This window comes from Bacillus rossius, chromosome 2 (assembly GCF_032445375.1).
Source record: "Bacillus rossius redtenbacheri isolate Brsri chromosome 2, Brsri_v3, whole genome shotgun sequence".
NCBI lineage: Eukaryota > Metazoa > Arthropoda > Insecta > Phasmatodea > Bacillidae > Bacillus > Bacillus rossius.
The window spans coordinates 40,633,374-40,652,672 of NC_086331.1; the positions used below are offsets into that span (position 1 = coordinate 40,633,374).

The following is a 19,299-nucleotide window of genomic DNA, read 5'->3' on the forward strand; positions in this document are numbered from 1 at the left end:
TTTTAGGTCCTCTGGGCCACTATCTTAGAAATTCGTAATATTTTAGCTATAATGTCGGGACGAATTAAAAAAAATTATAAAAAAAATCACTCCTTAATTTACTGATTAATTTACTTGATCAATGCAAAAATCAAAATTTAATTAAATATAAATTAATTTACCATAAAAGCAACTGGTTCAAGAAATAAAAAACTATTTCTTTTGAAATCAAAATATAATAAAAAAAAATACTTCATTAATGATACACTACTATGAAAAATAAGCAAAATAGGTAATACTTAAATAACTTAAACAACTTTTGTTCAACATTAATTTAAACATTTAATTTTTTGCAGTTCAAGACACTGTATAGCTGTAAAACACAATTTTCGAGGTTGATTAACGAAATACCTAAAGCACATCTACACACATTAATCTTGGGCTGATTTTTGTAACTTGAGGTTTCACAAGTCGGGAAAAGTTTATGATGTAACAGTTGTGTGCAGCATTGTTTTCATTTGTCACAAGCAACAGATTGAATGGTCTTTCATTTCTTGTATAGTTACACCAATCTAGCACATCTTATTATCCTCATTTAGTACATACACTATAACTGACACTTCAGAATTGTTCTTCTCAAAAATATTTTATATTATGTAATGGAGGTGGATAGTCATGACAACTGGAATCGGTCTTATACTCCAAAGCATAATACCTCTTATCAACACGATTTTGGTGACATTCCTCAACAAATCTTGTGAAAATACTCAATTTAAAACCAAAATGTTCATTCAGATTCTTACAGTTAACTATTGCTCTTTTGTTGAAGATCGACTCAGGCAAAGCATTAAATGACGATGCCTGATGTTATTGAATCATAATAGCTCTTATTTGTATTCCTGTGCACATTTTCTGGTGACTACCCAGACTGTTACAATGTGAAAATACCTTATCGCATTTGCCACACTTATATGTCTTCCGATGCAATGACAGAGATTTACTGCAAGTTATAAGATGCCTTTAAAAGTTATCATGATGTACAAATGGTTTATTACACTTGTCGCAATAAAACAAAGTTCTTTGAGTATTATTTGGACATTCACTTATTTCATGTCTGCGAGCCCTTGAAGTTGTGGTAAATGATGTACCACCATATTTGTACTCGTGCGATGAACGTCCGTCTTGTGGTAAATTATGTACCACCGTATTTGCACTGGTGTGATGAACGTCCATCGTTCGTTGAAGTCTCCGAAGTTGCTGGCGAAACTTCAACCATGGAAGTCTCCCATGTCTTCTCTGCAGCTGGTATCACAAGATGCTATCGGGATATCAGATTTTGTAGACGGCACTGCCATGGGAATCTGTGATGGAGACTACGTCGCTGCCATCTGTGTCCCCGACATCGCTGCTACCAAAGCCTCTGTAGCTGATGGCGTAACTGCCATCGAGGTCTCCGCTGCCGTCGGCGTCGCTGCCATCAATGTCTCCGCCAACATAGAGGTCTCCGCTACCATCGGCGTTGTTGACATCAGATTATGCTCTGCTGATGGTAGGCCTTCCATAAAGGTCGTAATTGGAACATCAACTGAATCTTACGTAACGTACTGAAGAGAGCCGATTCGCACTGCACCTAAGCCAGAGGTGGACTGAGGGTCCAGTCGTCTGGATCTCATTTATATGACTGTGGTTGCGAGTACGCCATGTGAGTCAAACAAATTCTTTCTTTATATTTTTTAATTAGGTTAAAATGCAGGTACCTCAAAACTCTATAAATAGAAATACAGAAAGTTCAAATTTTACAAATTTATTTTTAAAAAATACACAAATAACTTTTAGGTAAGGTATTAAGCATTTTTTCATGTAAAACATTAACACTGCACAAATTGCTTCGTCGACTCTGGGTACTGCCTCATCGATTCTGGTTCCAACTGGTTCACGGGACTCGGACACAGGACCACAGATATCCGACTGGTCATCTTCTTTAGCAATACTTTTGGCGACGACTGCTTCGGTGAGACATGGACGACGATGCCTGCGACCATGGTTGAAACTTAACTTTAATTCAGTGCTTGTTGAGATTGGATCACTTGCAAAGCTACGACGAGATTTGTGTCGTATGGAAGTCTGTGTATATGCATCACAGGTCGCGACAGGTTCCAACTAGTCTAACTTTGGTGTTGCACGTCCAGACGAAACGACTACTTTTTCGATGCTGTCTGGAAGGATTGTGTGTGGTCACCTATGATAGACAGCACAGTTTATAGGTTCGTAGCAATTTAGCAGCTGCTGATTCGGTTCGTAGGGAATAGGAAAGTGCGAAAACCACCAGTGCTAGGCACCCATATTAAAACTAGGTCTTGTACTCATGTAAATGTTGGCAGAATGAAAAGAAAAATATATTCTTGTAGGTCAGACGACAACTGAAAATACGAACCCTTGCATGCATTTTATATATTCGGGCTTTACTCATACTACTAGTGGCATTTCTGCATTAGCTACGAATTTATACAGGCACATTCTGTCCAAACTTGTCTTGTGGCTGCTTGCTATACATTTCACTAAGCTGCCTGGGGAAGGACATATGTAGTCGGTCTGCAGATATAAAATTTCGGTGCCTCCATCGCAAAACTTGCTCATCCAATAATTCTGCTTAGGTCCGGTAACATAAATGATGCCACGTGGATTCTGTAGTAGTAAATCATCTAGATTGGTTTTCACTTGGTGATACGAAATTTTCCCTTCGTCCCACACCAGGCCATGGTAGTATTTGCTTAGTCATTCATTTTAGCGTTAACTTTTTTCGTCCAGTAGTTTCCAAGAATATGGAGGATGGAAGGTGCGGGATTGGGTCCTGCCAATGGAGGTGAAAGAAATTTCCTTGAAGATGAATCCATTTTGGGTCTGGAAACCCTGCAGATTTCAGTACATCTTGATACTGCACCACTCTCTACCTCCCTTCACAACTTAAGTTATGTTATTAAGAGGAGGCATGAGGATGCTGAAAGCTCGTGGACCAAGAATCATGAAGTGTTTTGATGTGAGAGGTTAGTTTGAGTGTAAATAAGGCTGTCTGGTCATGCACACTTACATTACACAATTGGGGTATTAATTAATGATTAATAAAAAAAATTTCAGATGAACAATTTATTTCTAATAAATTATAAATAAATCATTTACGTTTTATTACACCTTGATCATTTACGTAATATCAAAAGTTGAATATCATTCATCATTAATTTTTTTTGTTGTTAACATTTTAACATAGTAGTTGTTTAGACATACTAATATTTAATATTATTTTTTCTTTTAGCTAGGGGCCCCGCTAGCAAATTTTTACACATATTTATTAAGAGACAAACCTTTTAAAACAAAAAATATTAATTTCTACTACATGATTAATTTTATAAATTACTTATTACATTTTTCTTTGTTTATAAATATATCAACATATTTTTAGTCCAAGTCGTTACGCTTTTTCGTTGTTTCAAAAATTATAAATGAGATAAAACGTTGTTTCGTTGGTCCAAAAAATTTCATTAAAAAAAAAAAGAAAAACATGGTTGACGAAAATTCCGATGAGATTAAGTCCACAAAAAAAATTCCACTTAGGGTAACGTTGTATACAAGGTTAGTAATTCATGTTAAAAAAATAAAAAAAAAGCTGCCGGCTTTCCTAATACTTGTGTGCGGTCACTTCATTGCTTCAGGGCCGATGAGGACAGGCCTCACCACCACAGCACAAGGGGGATCAAGCTAACCGCATGGCCGGTAGCGTGGACCGCACTTCAACACACAAGAAGTAAAGAATATTAAACACGCCCGGCGCTACAAACATTACCAGACGTTCATAATAAATAGTACTACAAAACTTACCACTAAGTGCGGTTTAAAGATGCTTAATGCATGTTGAAAATCACAAACTCCCACAAGAATGAATTTTGCTTTAAGTTAACATGGCGTCAAGGTGCTGGAAAAGGGCCGTTAGTACTTGCTAACGGCTAGACGAAGAAGAACATTGAACATGGTACTCGTAGAGAGTACTTTTTGAAATACCACATAAGAATCGATTATTACTGGACCATTTATTCTATCACAAAAATATTGACTTATAATTCCTGAAATATACCTTCACATATTTGCTAAAATAATTAAATTGTAAACACATTATTCATAATAGATTTAAAAATACATTGACACAATAAAAAAAAACTTGACGTGTTGAAACATTTAAATTACACATAATTATAATTATTATAAATAATTTGAACTTTTTTCAGAATTAACTTTTAAATATTTAAATGACATATTAAAATTAACAAATACCAATATTGAATAATGAAAACGTGTGGAAACCAGTTCACCATTAAAAAAAAATAATAATAATAAGTAAATAAGTTGAGCAAGAGCCACCAACATTACAATGGCACAATACTAGCAATGCCCAGTCAAAACAAAATTAATCTTTCAAAATGAACCAAAATTTCTGACAGAATTTTCATAAGCTTGTCTCAAAAATTGTACGCTGCTAACCGACCGTTAAGTATCACACAAAAAGCAAGTTTTGGTGGAATATTTCCGCTTGTCTAAATCTCGATCCTACAGTCGATGATGTTTGAATTTATTCGGTTATCCTGTTTAGAAATTCGTACTCAATATCGGCGACTGTCCACCTTCATAGTACTCTTGATGAAACTTAGCTTACATATGATATGTGAGAAGAAATCTTCCATTTTAAAAGTCCATGTCCATGTCAACATATGGGTAGCTCTCACATTTTAAAAATATTTGTACATTACATATTTGGCAGTTACCGAATACAGAGCGGCTCAATCCTGCATTGAGATGTCTTCCAGTCTGAAGCCCGATGAAGATGTTTCTTGGTTTTTCTGTAGCTGAACGTTATTATCCTGTTGATAGGCTGACTTTGAGACAAGCCAGGATATGTTTCCAGGCTCCAGGATCGGAATGGTACGTAAATATTCATGCCATATTCTACGTTCTTCAGCATCTTAATTCGTTCGCTCGTGCTCACTTGGACGTGAGGCAGCAACCATTTGATTAACTGTAGTTTTAGCGAGATATTCTGCGGGTTTTCTGCAGCAGTGACAATTGCATTAATGTTGGCTAGAAGAAGTACGAGATCTTGTTTCAAATAATTGATTACATTCTGGTAGTCTTTAGCATACCCAAGAATCGTGTACAGAGGAACACACACTTCGAACATACATTTGTCATAAAAAAGTAGCTGTATTCATCCTTGAGGGCCCAGCTGTCCATCTTTGCAGCAGACAGTTCGTTCGGCGTGAGCAAAATATAATTTTTCATTACAGGTGTTATGCCTATATCTCTTACCAGGTCTACCTCGCCGCCATGGAGGACATGTATAATGCCATCGATTAGGTAAAGAATGCCATTGCAGGATATTGTCTGCGTTGTCAGATGCATGCCATCTGCTTTGGTCTTATACATAGGAATGAATGATAATATAAATAAAGATATTTTGGTGCTGTACGGCAAAATTTACTTCAGAAGGTAGTGCGTACAGCCCAATTAGGAACGGCTGGTACTCGTGCAGTTCCATTTTCGTAATGTTGTCAGCAAAAATAACCGGGTCTTCCAAGTTGAGAATTTCATCTTCCATATTAAGTCGGAACTTTTCCAATACTAAGAAGAATCTTTACGCGCTCAGGTGTAAATGCACCAAAGTCTGGTAAATAACTGGTCTTTTTCACCCCCATGCAATCTATACTAATATTATAAAGCTGAAGAGTTTGTTTGTTTGTTTGAACGCGCTAATCTCAGGAACCACTGGTACGATTTGAAAAATTCTTTCAGTGTTGGATAGTACATTTATCAAGGAAGGCTATAGGCTATATTACATTATCAATAACATTAGGGATCCTTACTAAAAGTCCAATTTAGAATCAAATGTGTTGGAGGGGTTTAGATACAACATGCAGTACACGTACGAAGTGTGTGTTGACAATGCCGCGGGCGCTAGAAGTTTATTTCCTATTGCCTATTAAAATTGTTGCCACGCACTATATACCTTATCATTCTTAATTTTCCCATACAAGTAAAAAACACCCGTGTGATATTAACAACGAAGCAATCAGTACCCTCATAAGAGTTCAATTAGTATTTAAATACTTTTTATCACTTCAAATCGCAAACCTAAACTATTGTTTTTTTTCCTCTCTCTGTGTTTAATTTGTTTTTTTATTGCCCTTTTTTCAAGTATATATAATTTACAGAATTGAAATTTCACAGTAATGTTCCTTATGTTACGCAGGATGACATTTTCCGAAAATTAGATCCCATGGGTGGTTAAAACCAGGCAACAGTGGGTACTTTGTCTGCATGAGAACAGGATTTGTATTGTTCATGCCTTCTGCGTCTCCATGGCAACGGGATCGCACGGCAGTGGCGTACCCACAAGGAGGAGCATGTATAATGAGCGGTGCAAGAGTGATCTGCCTGTAGACTGCCGTAGCGAAGTACGGGTACATCAGTTGTACGTTGCGTGCACGAGTCGGGAAACCATCGGTGCTATTAATTTTCTCTTCGGTACATTATACAGCATTGTAATAAATTTTCACTGAATTTTTTTTATTTACCATGACTGTAAATGGGAGATGTGGCATAATTTTTTTTCCATTAGTATAGCCGTGCGAAGCCAGGTTGGGTAGATAGTTTTTTATATTATTTCTCGGTGTCACTAACATTATACCTATCACAATAAGTGCAGACTAAGTGTAGGCTAATTTCTTCGAAAATTCTCAAGCATCATCGCTTGTCAAAGATACTGACGACGACTTCGTGTGTGCTCTTCACGACTGGAATGTAAATGATACTTAGCAGCACTTCATACAGTTTAAATCCTGGGGGGCCATTAGCGAAAACCCATTTAGCATGTTGTTTAGTCTTCCATTGTTTACATTTTCTACATTGTTTCGATCAGTTTATCGTCAAACATGAATAATAGCATTTCGAGATTCAGTTGTTGCAGTCGCACTACTGAATTGCATACTATTGTGGGGTCACACGACGCCGATATCCGGAAATACATTTCGCTACTAGCTCAAAAATAGAAAGTGTGAAAAACGAATTACTAGAGTACTTGCTAGCTCTCGACCATCGAGTATAGACCATGAATTCTTGAATTCTTGACATGATCGAAGTATCGAATGCACAAAGGCATGATGATTTGTGGACTTTCCAAAGTAGTCAGAATGCATCATTTACTCACTTGAAAACATAAACATATCTTGTCAACCACAGGTAAGAGGTTTCTGCGGACGAATAAAATGTATAATAGGAAGATTTTAAATATGTTTTCAGCCAGTACAATGTCAGATTGGCCATTGGCCTCCATACTACTATACAGTCTGTTTGTGAAAAATATCTACTTGCTAGAAGAGCCAGACATGCACCTAAAATAGAAATAAAAACAGTCACTAGTCGTTTTGACGATCTTAATATAAAGGAAGAGCCACCCATCACTGTGAAGACCGAAGTTGATGATGAGATGCCAACTGTAAAGAAAGGGAAATATGAACCAGATCGAGAATAAAATGTCTCGACAAGTACAAATTCTATGCAGAAAAAAAATTACTGAATCGAAGATGCCAAGTTAATGCAATAGTTCTTCCATACCTGAGATATTTCACGAGTTGTATATTGACACGACCTATGGAGTGTACAGAAAACATAATGAGTGGTTCCTTAGTGTTCAAGAAATAGACTTTTATTAGGAAATATTGTATGCATAGATATGTTCACAACACATGGGACTCCGGGTCTGTACGAATTGCTCTTTCGCAGGGAATCTAAATGCTACTTTCCACGAGGATTTTCAAGATAACAAAAAAGGCTATACCTAACCAATGACATTTTCGCGATAACGATCCGGAAAGTGGCATTTATAAATATAAATATCATAAAAAAATTTACCTTCTCGTTAATCTATTCAGTGAAATAGTAGTACATGGTGAATGTTTATAAAAGCTAGAAAATTGACAGTACTCTGAATATATCTATTGGGACGACCCAAATGAATTGGTCGACCTGTTAAGACTTCTACATGCTTGGCTTAGTACAGGAAACTATTCGCACATTAACGAAATAATATCCATATTGGAAGAAATGAGTCGAAATGGAATCGCTCGCGAACTTCACGATCCTACAAAACAAAAATACCTTGGGCGCAAATTCATAATGCACGAAAAAAAACATATTTCAGATCCAAGATGGCAGCCTCCAGCAGACGGAAAAAAGATGGCTGCCATGTCATACTGGCTGATGTACTATATGCGTTGGTATTAGAGTTGGGAGGTCAGACTGCTAGCAGCCACCATGCGGAAAGGATTCATCGCCATTTTTATTTGGCCCTCATCAGGTTCGAACCGAGGACTTCAAGCTCCATGACGTAAGTGCGTTTAAAAATTATTTTTATTTAAATTATTTTTAATAATGAATTATGAAAAATAAGTTTTAATTTTAAAAATTTCCCCAATTTTTTAGCAAAATATTTACATGTTTTCAAGATGGCAGCTATAAGAAATAGTGCAATAATGACCTTAGAATTAAAATTGCCAAAATTTCTAGAATCTAAATTGGCGGAAAACAAAATAGTTAATGTGACATCATAATTAAAATAAAAGTATCCAATTTGACAGGTCCAACCAAGATGGCAGAATCCGATATGGCAGATCCCATATGGCGGCCGGGTCCAAGATAAAAGGTCAAGGTCATTCTAGATTGCTGTAGTGACATCACAATCCAATATGGTGGACATCGGCTACATTTCCTCACTCCGAATACAGATGCAGGACGTATCAAGATATACTACTGACTGAGTAAAAGATCTTTACAATATGACAGTCATAGAATACGAATAATAATTCATAAACAAAAAATGCATTTTCCAATATGTCTGTCATAAGATACACTCGATGTTTTGATTCAAAACAATTATTTTTAATCCTATAGTTGTAATATCCGATCTATTATTTATTATGTAAAAAAATCAAGCAAAATGCTTATTTCAATATGGTAGTCATAAATTCCTTTCAATGTTTTTAGTATAGGAATGTAGGTCCGAGCCCTGGTTCTGGCTCGATCAGCGAGGAGCTGGTAAATTACTGACCAATACTGATGTATTGGCAGCCATCTTGAAATATATCACTATTGAAAATTTCGTTATGTATGACATCTTGGATTCTGACATCGTGGCGGCCATCTTGAATAATGTCACCATTGCACTATTTTCTATGGTCACCATCTTTAATTCTAATGTCATGTCCATCTCGGATCTGATGTCACAACCATTATCTTGTTTATTTTTTTCTGCTGTTTGTTCTTAGATAGTGCCGGCATGCTCTGTCTCATGCACATAAGGTAAATTTTCCATTACCTACCAATATTTTTATGGTTCTTAACGACATATAAAATTTATTTTTTAAACAACATACTCAGGAACTTACGTGATTCAAACAATGCTTGCTCGGACCACTAAGTTGCAAAACATACGCCTTTGACCACGTGGCCATTGAGACATTTACCAGACTGAGAATTAAATTAGCTTTTTAAAAATAACTCATATATTCGTACTTCTAATTTTTTAATTCATATGAATGATATCATCACCTGCTAGAGAGTGCTGCTGCCATATTAGTTAATTTTGTTAGCCTCTAGAATGTAAAAATTATTAATTTTTAGGGCGTCTGCCATTTTTTCGGCCATTTTGCCCTTATCTTGAAAATTTGTATTTATTAACTAAACACAAAAGAAAAATTCAAAAATGCATCGAAAATAGTTTATTAAAAAAATATTGATTCGATTGTATCATGTCCGTGGTTGATACCAGGCAGTACGGAATTAATACAATTGATTAATTATATATTAAACAGTCTAAGTTCCAGGCTACAAAAAAAAAACAATATCACAAGGAACAGCAGGACAGAGGAGAAATTAGTTAGCACACACCAAGTGATAGTCATGCATTATTTAAGGGCCATGTATTCGGAACCCGCCTTAGGTAATGAATTTTTGAAATGTATTTTTTCCTTGTGTATAAAATAACTGACGGAACATGTGAAGTTATAAGGTTCCATGTACGACGAGTCATAGTTAATAAAATCGAGCTCACTAACCACAAAGTTTTTAAAAAATTATCAAAGCTAGATTCAGAGGCTATATGAATGAGACTCGGCTGCCAGCGCGTGCTAAAAGACTTTGTCCCTGCGCGCAGGGAGAGATTTGTAAACTTGCAGAAACGTAGGGGAGGCCAGCTGTCCTTAAGACATGCAATGTCCCACTCCCAGGCTATCTCGCTTAAAGTAAAATCAACTTTGAAATTATAAACCATTATATGAACTGTACTTGTTGGAATCGCTTTAAAGTAGGAAAACGAAATGAGAGTAGGATAATTGCCCACCAAAGTAACATTTTCACCAGAAAAATATTGTAGTGCATGTGATCGAACATGGAGTCGAACCCAGGCCATATGCCACAAAAATGATTTCACTACGAATGATAAGAAACAACAAATATTTATACAGGCCAAGTGAATCGGAACCATGAAGTATTTTTCGAAGATAATCGACCAACATTTTAAACAGATAATGTTCAAAGTGAGGCGTATAGACAAGGCAGCGTCTCTAATCAACGAGTCCAATCATGACCAGAGTACATGCTTGACTATGCACATTTAACAAAACGACACACATTTAACGAAAGAAAAGTACATGCAATGGACACGCAATGCACACACTGTACATGCAATGCACACACTGGACAAGTATTGGACACGCATTTGACAAAAAGGACACAACCTGGACACAAGTCGAGAGAACTCAGTCTTAGTTAGTAATCAGATTTAGAGAAATAAAAAAAATTCATATTTGCAGGAAACGAACCAGGATACACATTACCTTCCATGACTATTATCAGATGCATACCGAGATTTTTAATTAGAAAAATATACTTAAATACGAATTTGAGTAATCCATCATTTAGAGTTTATTTGCAATTTCGAAAGACTCTTGGCCAAGTATTTAGTTTTTTTTTACCACACATGTTGTGTTAGGCTGTACTATTTTTTTCTAATCTGTGATGCGGGATGCACACTCAGTTTAGAAAGAGGAGGACTTCGCTAGATCTCAAGGGAAGGGGAATCGTCTTGCATGGGAGTTTTTATCAGCTGGCTCAAGGCATAGTAATCGACAGAGTATGTGACCGTGTCTGGTCACAAGACGTTAAATTAAATTTCCACCACCAAACATTTAAGGACATGAAGAAGCTTACCTTCCATGTTGACGTGTAGGAATAAACTGACCTCTTGTGACGTCACGACTCATAGATAGGCTACGGCTGTGTGCGGCAGAAGACAGTGCACTTTCTAACAAAATACCATAGACAAAGTGGAGACTTCATTCCTACACAACATCGAATTCAGTGTTACCAACTTCGGATTTAGCAAGAAGAAGAATAAATCCCGGAAATTGGTTGTTTATCGATTATGTGAACTGGTATGAAGATCTTTCTAGAACATTCGAAAATCATCTCTATTAATCCCGTGATTGGAGGGGCAATAAGAGGGAGGGGTGGGTGAGAAATGGGTATATAAGCCCGGGATTTTGATCAGTTAAAGATGGAGCAGCAGGACCATCACCAACATCATTATGAGGCATTAGAGAGAGAGAGAGATTGACAGAAGACAAGGTGTTTTGGAGAGCTAAGTATGAGTGTTGTAATTATTTGTTATGATATGGCCAGTAGAGTTTAAAGTTTTGATAATGATGAAAATAACTTTGAGTAGTTACCATTGGACTTGTGTTTTGTGCGAATATGATGCACCTGTTTAAACTTAGTGTTGCTTTAGGTGTTCATAATGTGGATTGGCACTTAGTCAATTTTGTTGCACCTCCTGTGCATTTTGCTTGTTGTTGGCGGCCATATTGCTTTCAATAATTAATTGATTTTAGCTCTCCAAAGACCTTTTCCTTGCGAGTTGATTAATAGTATGTTTATTTTTGGTTTAAAGTCATTAAGCATTTAAAAGTACCTTGTAATAAATGTTGGCTCTTCTAGCCCAGAGTTTTTGAAACCAAAGAAAGTATTAAAGTCAGGAATATTTATTGTGTGTAAATTATAAAATATTTGTTATTTATGAGATATCTCTAGTCAATTATAATATATTTTTGATATATTTATGAGATCTAACAATTTTTGTACATTTTTGTGAGATATAAAGATAAACAATAAACTTGGAAAATATATTTGATGTGTTCGGTCAATGTTTTTGCCACCTTACATTTTTCAGCATAGGTTTTTGATGTTCACCTTGATTTTGAATTTTTAATATGCAGGTTATGCCCCATCTGGGCAAGTATTTACCTTGTGGAAAGTAACAGGGATTTGTGCTTGCAGTGGGAGTTGGGACTCTGATGGGGCCCGGCCTCAAGTAATAAATAATTTACTTTGTTAAATTCCACCTGAAAAAAAAAATTTAAATTCGTTAACACGAATTCAGCAACCAAAAGAAAATCTGAACACAATTGGAAATCTCATATCGAAAATTAAAAAAAATGCAGGAATAGTTTTTGTAAGAATAACTAGAAGCACTCGGATGATATCAGCAAAGCCTCGCTAGGAATAACTAAGAGCACATGGAGAAAACCAACAGTAGTCTCACCAGGAATGACCAGAATCACTTGGAGAAACAACAAAATAGTGACAGTAATAATCAGGAGCACACAGAGGAACACAAAAAACAAATACTGACAGGAATAATCAGGAGCAAACAGAGAAAACCAACCTACATCTTGCCAGTGGCGTAGCCAGGATTTGTGTATTGGGGGGGGGGGGAGGGGCGTTAAGAAGCATGCCTCCCCCCCACCCCCTTTAAAATGGAGAAGTCCGGGGGTCCACCTCCGGAAAAATTTTGGATTTTAAGGAGTAAAATAGTGCTATTTTAGCAGTTTTCGGTACTTAACTTTGAATATTGTATTGGTAAAAATATTATTAATTTTTTAATAAAAAAATGGTTTGAGTGATGAAGTAAGAAATTAATTAAAGATATTTTTATCAATCCAAGTGCCTTGTTTACGTCCACTCAAAATCATAAGTCATGCTCGAAGCTCGACAATACAAAAAAAAAAAAAGGAATAAAAAGGGTTGGGTTTTGGCAGAACTGATCTATTCCTGGAAACAATTAGCTTTAGCTTGAAGAGTTACATGGCACCATGTCGTCGTCTCAATACTATACACACACAGCGATCCTTACACTTTTGGAAGCCCAGTCAACACCTGCTTATAATTACTGCGCTGGTTAAATACAGTAGGTGTAAGATATTTGAAAGCTTGGGACCCGTAACGGCTTCACAACCTTATAGCTTCTGCTCGTGACAGGGGTAGGGGAAGGGAAGGAGAATCGGTAGGGCTCGCTTACTCTTCCCCTCCAGTGCAGTGGCCGGTGATAGCAGTAAGACACCCAGGATTTTAGCTAACCTGCTTTCAGATAAGAAAAAATAATTAGGGCTAAGGGAGGGGGGAGTGTTAGAGCCACTAACCCCCCCCCCCTTGCTAACCCCTGCGTCTTGGTATACAAGCTAAGAGTATCAAGAAAAATTAAATTAAATAAAAATAAAAAACAAAATCTTGTGTAAAGTCAAGCCAACTTACAAGATAGACATGATAGAGGACAATGATCGCACTACTAATCTAAAGAGGAGTGTGCTGCATGATAACAAGAATTTACCATGTCTTCTACTTGATTATGATCATAACTTTCCTGATCTCGACAAAAACATGAATTTAAAGACGTCGATGGCTAAAAAAAGCCTGAATACAATGGAATTACCATATCCGTAAACAATGAGAATGCATTTAACCTACATACAAGTGGAACCCTGGAACTTTGGAAAACTTATCGTCACTTAGAAATAAAGCTTGAAGACGATGAAGAATCTTCGACATTAAAAAAATTCAAAATCTTAAAGTAATCCAGGTGAAGATGAAAATGTGTTTGTTGTCAATGATAAGCTATACTAGTAGTATATAATAGTAGTTCCTCCGGCGCCAGGCTTTAAGGCTGTGGTGCCGGTGCCGGGTCAATGACCGATTGCTCTGACTTCACGGCGGCCATCTTGGATGACCTTGACCTTGAAATGGACCTTGAACTGGACCTTGAATGTGCCCTTTACCTTCAAAATTTTCCAATATTTGTCCAACATTTGCCAATATTTGCCCAAAATTCCTCAAAATTCGCCAAAATTTCCATTTTTTGGAAAAAAAATTCAGCAAAAAAATGTCAAAAAATTTTATAATTAAAAAATTAGGATTTTGAAAAACCTCAAAAGTCTTTTTGTCTTAGAAAGAACCCGAAATAATAAAAGTGGTTAAGCCGCCGAGGTCATGATCTTGAAAATTAGGATGCCATGACAGCCATTTTGAATCATGACGTCACCATTGCAATTTCCGTTATGGCCGCCATCGTGTAAATCTTTATTTACTATCCGATTTTAATGAAAAAAATTAAAAATTCATTAAAAAAATAAATTAAAAAATAAATATACATTTAAAAAACAAAGATTTATGAACATGGAGCTCTGAGTCCTCGGTTCGAGCCGGTGAGGACAAAAAAAATGGCTACCAATCCTTCCCTCATGGAGGCTGCTGGCAGTCTGAACCTCACCATTTTTTTCATATCATATATAATAAGGTAGTATGACGTCATGTCCGCCATCTTGAAAATTCGTATTTTTTATGTTAGATAATCGGGAAATAAAAAAAATTAATAAAAAAATTAATTAAAATCTAATAAAAAATCTTTAAAAACATCGTTGCACTTTTCGTTACAGCAGCCCTCTTGAAAAACAGTAATTTTTATGGTAGAAATTCTGGAAAAAATTTCAAAAATTATAAATAAATTTTAATGATCACATTTTAAATAAAATACTATTTAAATACGTACTTACGCCTTAAAGTCCTTGGTTTGAACCTGGTAAGATCAAAAATAAAGAAATTTAGATGGATCGTTCTTCCATGGAAGCCACCTGTCGACTGGCCTCCCTCCACCAATACCAAGGTATATATCAAAAGCTGGTATGATGTCGTACCCGACATCTATTTTCATCTGCTAGAGGCCACCATCTTGTTTTCAGCTATTTATGTGCGCTGACGGCATGTTAGTGTAATTTTTAACCACTAGAGTACAGTAATCATTTATTATTACGGAGGCATCCGCCATCTGGTCATTTGGGTGCTATCTTGTAATTGCATAATTATTTAGCTAGAAATTCGGAAAAATTCCAAAAATCACCAAAAAATTGAAATCAATATACTAATTAATCCGAACAGTCCCAGTCCTAGGTTAGATCTCTAACCGAAGGTAAACATAAATTGAATTAAAATACCAGAAAAGTGTCCGGTTCGAGGAATAAAACACTGTAAGTTCTTACACACGAACGAAATATTTATTACATAATTTCTATTCTACTACAGGAACACATACGAAAGCTATCAATGTTATTAACATTTAGCTCACAATAGGCGTGAAATGACTAATTCTTAGCTCCAAACGGTTTATACTACACAGAGACCAACCAGAACCCTTACAGACATAGTCATCCTCTTCTTGACAGTGTTTCTGGATACTGTGTTTAACAGTTTGCTTCACATCGTCAGAACTGTAAATTAGTGCAGCCGATTTCCTTAAAGCATACTTCTTCACTTTGTCATCGAAAGGATATGGATTTCCATATATACAGTCCAACCACAAGTTATATTATAAGGGTACGCTGATTAACTATTTTCTGTCTGATATCGTCAAGAAAATTACAAATGTCTTTTGACTCAATAAACGTATTTAGATAATAGTAGTCTTTCAGTGTTCTACGAAATGCAGACTATGCCAAGTAGAAACCATTATCATTCACCTGTAGAGCACCGATAACAGTCTTAGGTTTAGTTTCATGTTAAGACGGCATACCAATCTGTTGCTGCGCATCTGTTTTTTTGCCTGTACGCTCACGAGTCTTCAACCTAAACCGAGGAGTCAAAAATTCTACTGGTAGTTCATCAGTAGGCACACGGACTTTACCCTTGCATTGTTTCGCATGTCGTCGCAAACTATCAATACGTGTTAACCAAACATGACACTCATCGCAGCGAAACCTTATACCAGAAGGATTCTTCTTGCATTTACTCCGTTCATGTCTTCGTGCTACATGGGAAAATGCGAACAACATATCGCAGTAGCTGCAAGGATACCGTGGTGATGAAGACGAACCCGAACCAGATGTCGATGTTACTGCAATTGTACCATTTCCAGGCATACTCTTATGTACATCAATCATTCGCTGTTGCACCGAAACCTTTACTTTCTGCCGCGCAGCATGATCTTTGCATGTCTTCATGTGCGTTTTCATATTATCTTTTCTGGCAAACAGCTAATGACATTTCTCTTAAAATAGTATGTAAATGTTCCCGCTGGCACAGGGTCCAGGGTGTGGTGCCTGTGGTGCTGAACACATTCTTGGATTGTGACATCTCGGCTGCCATTTTGGACTCAAAAATTCCTCAAAATTCCTAAAAAATTACTCAAAATGACTAAAATTCCCGTCTTGAGGAAAAAAGTTTCTCGTTTTCTTCCTAAAAAATTCAAAAATTAGGATTTCGAAAAACCTCAAAAGTCTTTTGCCTTAGAAAGAACACAATTTCCTAAAAGCGGCTCAAAAGTACTAAGAGCTAGCCGCTCTAATCCGCTGACGTCATCTAGGAGTATGACGTCATCGTTGAAATTTCCGTTATGGCAGCCATAATGAAAACATTTATTTACTTACGAAAAAATTTGAAAAAAAAAATTAAAATTAATAAAAAATTTATTAAGTAAAATTTTAATAAAAATATTTTTAAAACTTACTTTTACGAATTTTTGGTTCGAACCTGACGAGTGCAAAAAAATTGCGACTACTCCTTCTTCCAATGAAACCGCTGGCAGTCTGTCTCCCCCCCCCCCCCCCCCCCCCCCAAAAAAAAAAGTTAAAGTATATATATCGTCACCTAATATGATGTCATGTCCCCCATCTTGAAAATCCATAATTTTAATGATAGAAAATCGGAATTTTTTTTCAAAAATCTTACAAAACTTGGTAAATATTTACTTGGGCGGTATTTCCGAAAAAAAATGTTAAAAATCCGAAAATACCTATATTTTATGCTCTTAAACTTCCTCTTTTCATTAAAAGTGGCGGAGGTAAGAAATTCCAAATACGTTAGGAGATATCGAATTTTTAAATTTCATCATTAGAGTTGAGCGGTATTTGCAAAAAAAAAATGTTAAAAATCCGAAAATACCTTTATGATATGCTCTTCAACTTCCTCTTTTCATTAAAAGCGGCGGAGATAAGAAATTCCAAATACTTTAGGAGATATCGAATTTTTAAATTTCATCATTAGAGTTGAGCGGTATTTGCAAAAACAAAATGTTAAAAATCCGAAAATACCTTTATGATATGCTCTTCAACTTCCTCTTTTCATTAAAAGCGGCGGAGATAAGAAATTCCAAATACTTTAGGAGATATCGAATTTTTTAATTTTGCAATACAAGACCTGTGGAACCATTCGAGCGGCGCCATTTTTGTTATTTTGCCGTGTGTTCGTGAGACGTGAATACGTGAATCGTGAATGCGTAATTAATAAAATGGTTGATTAGGTCAGGTCAATTACATTATTAATACTTTCAAACTAAGCCGACATTAAAAATTATTTTGTGAATTAATTTTAATGGCTGTTTAGTTTTAAAATATTTATAATGTAACTGACCTGACCAAACAAACCCGGACAAAGGGTGAACAGTAAACTAAAATGGTCGATTAGGTCAGGTCAGTTACATTATAAATACTTTCAAACTAAGGTGATATTAAAAATAATGTGAATTAATTTTAATTATTCCTTAATTTTAAATTATTTATAATGTAACTGACCTTACGTAACAAACCCGTAACAAAGGATGTACAGTAACAACTGAGGTAAATTTTTTTGTTACTAATTACTTGCGCAACAATATCAAAATAACAAATAAGACTTTAAAATTAGAAACGTTAAAAACTCACCTAAGTTGGAGGCGGTAATTAAACACCGTTTTAAACAATAATTGAACTAAATAATCACGTATTAGTTAATTTGAATTCTGGCCTATCACGAAAAATCACGTGACATCATTATCCAATAAAAAATAAATACTCGTACGTAAACAAGAAACAATGGTCCACGCACGCCACAGGAATGCGCTGGTTTTGTGCTGAAATTTAAAAATTCGATATCTCCTAAAGTATTTGGAATTTCTAATCTCCGCCGCTTTTAATGAAAAGAGGAAGTTGAAGAGCATATAATAAAGGTATTTTCGGATTTTTAACATTTTTTTTTCGGAAATACCGCCCAAGTAAATATTTACCAAAAACTTAATTAATCGAATTTAATAATAAAAAAGTTAATAAAATTCTATTTTAAAGCCATTGTTGCACTCATTGTTACGGTCGCCAATTTAGATTATATAAATGTTGCATGTTTCGTTATGCCTGCCATCTTGGCTGAGTACGATGACATCGTTGCACTTTATGTTACGACCGCCATATTGGATCCTATTTATGTTGCATGTTATTTACGGTCGCCATCTTGAAAATCCGTAATTTTATGCTAGATATTGCGAAAAAATTCCAAGAAATATTTTGAAAATTGCCTACTTCAAATGTTAAGTTATTGTAACGATTTCGGTCCTCTGTTCGATTTCCGGCGAGAGTAAACCAGTAATTTATTTAAATAATTAAAAAATTCTTAATGAAAACATCTTACACCTCACCCGACATTTTGAATTATGTCACCACTCTTTCAATTATCGTCATGTCCGTTATCTTAAAAATCCGCAATTTTAATGCTACAGATTTAGGAAAAATTCCATAATTGATTCAATAAATTTGTTATCAATATACTGATAGATTCGATCTAATCCCGTCCTCGGTTCAAAACCGGTAAGAGTAAGAAAACAAATAAAACAACAGATCGTTCCTCCACAAAGGCCACCTACAGACTGAACAACCACCACCAATAACATGGTATATATATCGTCAGCTAGTATGACATCAAGTCCACCAGTTTGTCTTAGTCCGCTGGAGACCACCATCTTGTATACATCTGCTAGAGTGTGCTGGCGACATGTTAGTATAATTTTCTGTTCTCCAAACCATTGACCTCGATTGTAGGCACTGAACTTTGACCTTGAACTTGAAATTTTACCTTGAATTTGAACTTTGATCT

At 35.9% G+C, this 19,299-nt stretch overlaps 1 protein-coding gene across 1 annotated transcript in view; it reads left to right on the forward strand.

The window, feature by feature from the left end:
- The window catches only part of LOC134529255 (vesicle-associated membrane protein 2-like), a 541,017-nt gene that overhangs the window by 244,753 nt on the left and 276,965 nt on the right, over positions 1 to 19,299 (forward strand). The window lies entirely within an intron of this gene.